This window comes from Tamandua tetradactyla, chromosome 25 (assembly GCF_023851605.1).
Source record: "Tamandua tetradactyla isolate mTamTet1 chromosome 25, mTamTet1.pri, whole genome shotgun sequence".
Lineage (NCBI taxonomy): Eukaryota > Metazoa > Chordata > Mammalia > Pilosa > Myrmecophagidae > Tamandua > Tamandua tetradactyla.
The window spans coordinates 7,373,299-7,380,583 of NC_135351.1; positions in this window are offsets into that span (position 1 = coordinate 7,373,299).

The window sequence follows — 7,285 nt, forward strand, 5'->3', positions numbered from 1 at the left end:
TTGCCCTTTGGTATCTGGTTTCTTTCACTTAGCATATTTTTTTTCCAGGTTCACCCATGTGGTAGCATGTATCAATACTTCACTCCATTTTATGGCTGAATAATATTCCACTTTGTATATGAACCACATTTTGTTTCTCCATTCATCTGCTGATGGACACTCGGGTTGTTTTTACCTTTTGACTACTGTGAATAATGCCAGTAATACCATTGGAGTACATGTATCTGAGTCCCTGCTTTTAATTTTTTCAGGCATATATCTAAGAGTGGAATTGCTAGGTACATATATTTATCTATTTTTTTTTTTGCATTTTAACTTTTTTATTGTGAAATATAACATATATGCAAAAAAGCAATAAATTTCAAAGTACATTTTAACAAATAGTTATACAACTGGTTTCAACTATAACCCAACCCTGGTGTGGGTTATAGTTCCACAATTTCAGGTCTTTCCTTCTAGCTGCTCCAAGATAGTGGAGATTAAATAGAAATATCAATATAATGATTCAGTGGTCATATTCACTTGTTAAATCCTAACTTCTGTGTTATAACATCTCTTTCTCCTTTGATCCTTTTCTCAATCTTTAGGGATATTTGGGCTATGCCCATCCTAACTTTTCCATGTTGGAAAGGGGTGTTGGCATATGGAATAGGGAGTTGGAACTTGTTGATACTCTTGGAGAAACTGGCACCTCTGAGTTTCAGGATTTATCTGGTCTGGAAAGCAACTGAAGGTTTTAGATTTCTGAGAAGCAAATGGTGTGTGAAACCTTCATAGAATCTCAGATAGCACCCTCGGCATTCTTTAGGGTTAACAGGAGTGATGTCAGTTGGGTTTGGCAAAATGTGGCTATTTGCAGTATTAGCTTATGCTTGCATAAGAGCAGCCTCCAGAATAGGCCCTCGCCAAGCCCTCAATCTTGGGATTTGCCCCTGAGACTTATCCCTGCAAAGGATAGGCTAAACCTACTTAAAATTAGGTCTAAGAGACCCCCAGAGAACCACTTTTGCTGCTCAGATGTGGCCTCTCTCTCTCAGCCGACAAGACCAGCAAACTCATTGCTCTCCCCACTTTATGTGGGACACGATTCCCAAGGGTGTAAACTTCCCTGGTAACGTGGGACAGAAATCCTGGGATGAGCTGGGACTCAGCATCAAGGGATTGAGAAAATCTTCTCGATCAAGAGAGGGAAGAGAGAAATGAGAAAAAAATAAAGCGTCAGTGGCTGAGAGATTTCAGAGTTAAGAGGTTATCCTGGAGGTTATTCTTACACATTGTATAGATATCCCTTTTTTAGTTTATGGTGGATTAGAGTGACTAGAGAGAAGTACCTGAAACTGTAGAGCTGTATTCCAGTAGCCATGTTTCTTGAAAATGATTGTATAAAGACATAGCTTTTGCAATGTTACTGTGTGATTGTGAAAACCTTGTGTCTGATACTCCTTTTACCTACAGTATGGACAGATGGGTAAAAAATATGGATAAAAAATAAATAATAGGGGAAACAAAGGTTAAAATAAATTGGGTAGATTGAAATACTAGCGATCAATGAGAGGGAGGAGTAAGGGGTATGGCATGCATGATTTTTTTCTTTTCTCTTTTATTTCTTTTGCTGGAGAGATGCAAATGTTCAAAAAAATGATCATGGTTGGGGTAGTTAGGTTCAGGTGTCAACTTGGCCAGGTGAAGGTGACTAGTTCTTTTGCTATGGACATGAGCCAATGGAATGTGAAGTTCATCTGTTGCTTATTATATGTGCTTTAGAGACCTTGACTGTAGCAGCCTTTGAAAAGAATTATCCTTGGGATGATCTTGCATGACCTAACGCTTCAGGCTTCAGTTTCTGCCTCTCTTGACTCAGAGAGGTACTTCCAGTGGGATGACTTGAGTGCAACCCAGGCCCACAGGTCTTCTAAAAAAGCTGATCACGTTCTCACCATCCTGGACGAGGAGCAGGTGGTTGCCCCCAAGGGCAGCTAATTTACAGGCTGGCCACCATTCTAGGAGGTGGACTGGCATGAGAACTCTGCCCAGCAGAAAGGAGAGGAACCCATCTGTAGCAATCAGATAATTTCTTTGTGGGCATTTGAACTTAGGACCTCCAGAGACCACTAGCAGTTGCTAATCTGGGGAACAATAGAAGGTGGATAGACAGAGAGTATAATGGTGGAAAATTGAGCTATGAATAAGCAGAGGCTGAAGCTTCAGTACCTTCATGTTCTAGATTGCTAGCTGCCGGAATGCAACATACCAGAGATGGATTGGCTTTTAATAAAAGGGGATTTATTTTGTTAGTTCTTCAGAGGAAAGGCAGCTAACTTTCCACTGAGGTTCTTTCTTACATGGGAAGGCACAGGATGATCTCTGCTGGCCTTCTCTCCAGGCCTCTGGGTTCCAACAACTTTCCCCGGGGTGATTCCTTTTTGCATCTCCAAAGGCCTGGGCTGAGCTGCGAGTGCTGAGATGAGGTATGCTGAGCTTCTTGGGCTGTGCTGTGTTGCGCTCTCTCATTTAAGCAACAGCCAATTAAATCAAACATCATTCATTGCAGCAGGCACGCCTCCTAGCCAACTTCAGATGTAAATCGCAACAGACGAGGTTCACGTACCATTGGCTCATGTCCGCAGCAACAAAACTAGGTGCCTTCACCTGGCCAAGTTGACAACTGAATCTAACTAACAGACTCCATAACAGCAGGGTCCCAGATTCTTTGTCTATGTCAACTTGGACATAGTTGTGAACGCCTACTCACTAAGTGACAACTAGGAGTAGTGGGATCCCTGCTCTCCTTCAGAAGTCCGGACCCTGGCTGTGCATGAACAACCTTCAGTTCAGTCCCTAAACAGACCAGTGAAGGCCGTTTCTGTTTCATTTATTTTTCTCTCCCATCTCATAAGTTAACCTGGAAGATCCTAACTAACGCATGTGTAAATTAAGGGCTCCTCTGACTCTAATATTCTAGAACTATACTGAGCACAGTAAAAACTCATTGATTCAGGCTGCCTGTTCCAGATTTGTAATTATCCCATATGGACTATGCTGGAGTTTTGTTTTTTTTTTTCAGCAAATTTTATTATAGATAGTTCAAATTAAGGGGGAAAGTTGCTTAAAATATTTAAGGAAACAAGCTGTTAATCTAATATGTTAATTTAAAACTATTTTATCTATTTATTAAACATATAATGGCCCAAGGAAATGTAACTAGGTAAAGTGAATAAACATTGTCAGCCTTTATGCTTTTTTTCAACAAATATTTACTGATTCTCTCTATAGAGCAGGCACTGAGCTAAGTAACGGAACAAAGATTCAAATATGGTGTGGTACTGTATGGCAATTTAGAAAATAATATTAAAGGGCAATATAAGGAATATCTTGGAGTGTTGGTTTCAGCCACCCACTTATATACATAAATGATATAGATGTAGATATAGACGTAGACTTGGACACGGACATAGACAGACATAGCCATAAACATAGACTTGGGCATAGACTAGACATAAATTGGGACATAGACATGGAATAGACATAGACATGGACACAGACATTGATGTTAGTCAGGGTTCTCTAGAGAAACAGAACCTGCAGGAGAGATCTGCAAATATGGGATGTATAGAGGTGTCTCATGCAACCATGGGAATGGAAGAGTCCAAAACCTATAGGGCAGGCTGTTAAGCTGGTGACTCCAATGAAGGGTACACCATGCCAAGAATATTTGTATATTTGTTGTTGTTTGGAATAAAAATATCAAAACAAACAAACAGAATAGCCCCTCAGCTCTATTTGAACTCTCTTAGCCACTGAGACGATATTTTGTTATGTATTTATTTTAAAAAGAACAATTCATTATTTAGATTAAAGGAAAAAATGAAAATAAACAACCTGCTGTGGGCCCACTCTTTTGGTGCTACAGTGATAGTAGACATCCTTACATTTTTACTATAAATAATTCTGATAAAAGATGCGTGGTCTCATGCAACCATGGGAATGGAAGAGTCCAAAACCTATAGGGCAGGCTGTTAAGCTGGCGACTCCAGCGAAGGATCTGGGTGAACTCCCCAGGAGACGTTTGCTGGCTGAAGAAACAGTGAAAGAGTCTCTCTTCTTCCTTAAATGCCGCCAACTGATCGGATTATATCATTGTTGGGAGACACTCCTTAGTTAGTTGCAGGTGTAATCAGCCACGGATGAAATCAGCTGACTGATGACGAATACACCAGCCTTCCAGTTTATCAACCAGCCACAAAATATCCTTGTAGCAATGGTCAGGCCAGTGCTTGCCTGACCAGACAACTGGGCATAATCATTTGGCCAAGGTGACACTAGAACCTAACCTTCACAGACATAGATTTAGACATGGACATACACACAGATAAAGAGAGAGACATAGGCTTAGACACAGTCATAGATATAGATGTAAACATGTAGACACAGATGTAGACATAGACATAGATGTAGACAGAATGAACCAAGACAAGTGTTTAAGCATAGACATAGACAATTGTCATAGACATAAATGTCAACATAGATGTAGAAATAGACATAAACATAGACATAGAAATAGACCAAGACAAGCATTTAGATATAGACACAGTCATTGACGTAGATGGAGACTTAGACATAGTTGTAGATCGAGAGACAGATATAGTCATAGACTTAGACTTAGACATAGACGTAAATGTAGACATAGATATGAAAATGGGCTCCATCTTCAAGCAGCTTAGAGACTGGTAGAGGAGACAGATAAATGAATCAATAATTGTGTTAATGTGGTAAATGCTGATATAGAGATGTATCTCAGTGTGGTAATAAGCATCCATGATGAGTATTTAAGTAACCTTAAGGAGGCTGGACTGCAGAGAGACTTCCTGGGGATAACGAGAGCTTAGGTTTAAAGGATGAAGCTTTAAACTTCATCTTTCAAGTTGACGAAGGCTAGACGAAGAGGAGAGGGCTTTCCAGGGAAAGAGTTTTCAGGCAACTACAAATCATTGAATGGGGCTGGAGCCACTGCGGACAGAATACTGGTTGTAATGTCACAGGAGCAGATAGAAGCTGTTGCTGTGTGGATGAACGCCATTGTGAAGTGGAAAGCTCTTGCTCTTATGTCCCAAAAGCTGTAGATTGCCACTGAAGACTTTAAACAAGGAAGTGACTTGGCTTGTGCTGTTGGAAAAGCACTTTTGCTAGCTACATGTGTGGAATGAAGAAGACCAAGGCTTGAGAGAGGTTAGGAGAACACTGAATTCAGGCTAGGGATGAGGGTGAAAGAACTAAGGCAGGGACCATGGCTAAACAAGGAGCTGATCTGAGATGCATTTGAATCTTCAGGTCCTGATGATGTGTTAGACATGAGTGGTGAGAGGGAGAAATTTAGGACAACTCTCAGGTTTCTGTCTGGGGTGAATGAGTGGATATAGGGTAGTGGTTAAGAGCTCTTGCCTTAGAGTTAGAGACATTTGAGTTTTAATCCTAACTCCACCCATACTTGCTGGGCTGCTTTAGACGTGTTACTTAACTCTAAGCTTCCATTTTTTTCATCTATAATACGCATGCTCTATATTGTTAGAATAATAGCACCTCAGAGTTAATTTGAGGATTTAAGTAAGTGCTGGTTCCTTTTCATCTAAATAAGGAACATTAGGGAGAGAAGTGGTATTTGGGGTGGGAAGGAGAAGAGATGTCCAGTTTTGGACATGGTAAGTTTGAATCGTCTGTGGGATATCCAAGTAGAAATATCCAGTAGCCATTTGATATGCGTACCAGGAGACTAGAAACAAAGAATGTGGGGTACAGGCATAGACATTTGGAAGTTATTTTAGCAGGCTGGTGGCTGCTATAGCCACAAAGAGTGGTTAGTTCAAGGGCCAGGAAGCCAAGGGTAAACCCTGATGAATTCCAACATTTAAGAGGAGGTTGAGAAAGAGATAAAGAGAGATCAGCAGGAGAAAGAGGCAAAAACCCAGGGGAATATGGGAGTAATGGAATATGGAAGAAAGTTTTCAGGAAGGAATGGTCTGAGTTAGTATCAGGAGCATAAACTGAAAGTCACAGAACTTTTGAGCTGGAAGGGACCCAAGAGATCTTTTAATATGACCGTTAATGAAGAAATTGAGATTCAAAGAGGTAATATGAGCCACTTGAGGTTACATTGTGATTTCATAGCAGAGTCCCCTAATTCCTAAAGGGTGATAAGATTACATCTCTTTAACAAATACCCTAAAATTCAAGATTGTTCCTGTTCAGCAACTATTTGACCAAATTAGTGATTTTACTGATGTATCTGAACAACTGTTAATCTTGCCATGTATGTATGACAATGCTGCAATGCCTCTTATACTTATTTTTATCACACATTTAATAAATTTTGCTATAGAAATAAGTAAAAACAAATCATAACTCAACAAACTTCAAATTTAAGATCTATTAATTTTAATATATATAAATTACTTCAATAAAACTGAGCTTTAAAAAACAGAGCAAATAAAAATTTAACTAGCTAAATTAATAAGTAATTATTTGCTAAAGCATTTGCATACAAAAACTCAAGGGATATAAATATTTGAATGTTAGATGCCTGATCCTTCTTTTAGCCTTGAGGGGGAACCACTTATCCCTAATCTACCTCAGTCTGCTTCACTATGAAACCAAAATATCTTGCGAGACTGCTTGCTTATGATAAATTAATACATGTGAAATTGTTGAATAAAAATATTACTTGATAAATATTACCTGGTATTATGTACCTACATTTATAAGAATTAAGTAGCATTTTTACATTCAAGTTGGAATTACAAATTATAGCCCATTTGAAAATATACACAAAAATATATATGAACGCACACAATACACACACACACTAATAGAAGAAAGCCACAATTATGAAAGAACAAAGTGAGAAAATAACTATTTCATAAAGTACTGAGTGCGCTGATTGATCAATATAATCAAGACATTGTGTGACTGATTCTTTTCTTCATGTAATTGATTGTTGAATGTCATTTGCACTCCGCCTAACAGAGATAAAACTGTGTATGTTGGATGTAAATAGTAGGAAACTATAAGAGCTGTTGACTTTTTTCCTAGTTAATAGAGAACCAAGCAAAATTGTTCTGAAGATAAGCCATTTAATTTATCCAAAATTTCCTTCTGTTTCAGGGATCGGAGAGTGTTCAACAATATGGCTTTTCTCTCCTGGAGGAAGCATTGCTATAAATCAGAGTCTCTCTCCCTCAGCGCTGTTGACATTTGGCGCTGGATAATTCTTTGCTGTGGGGGGTGGGGGGCT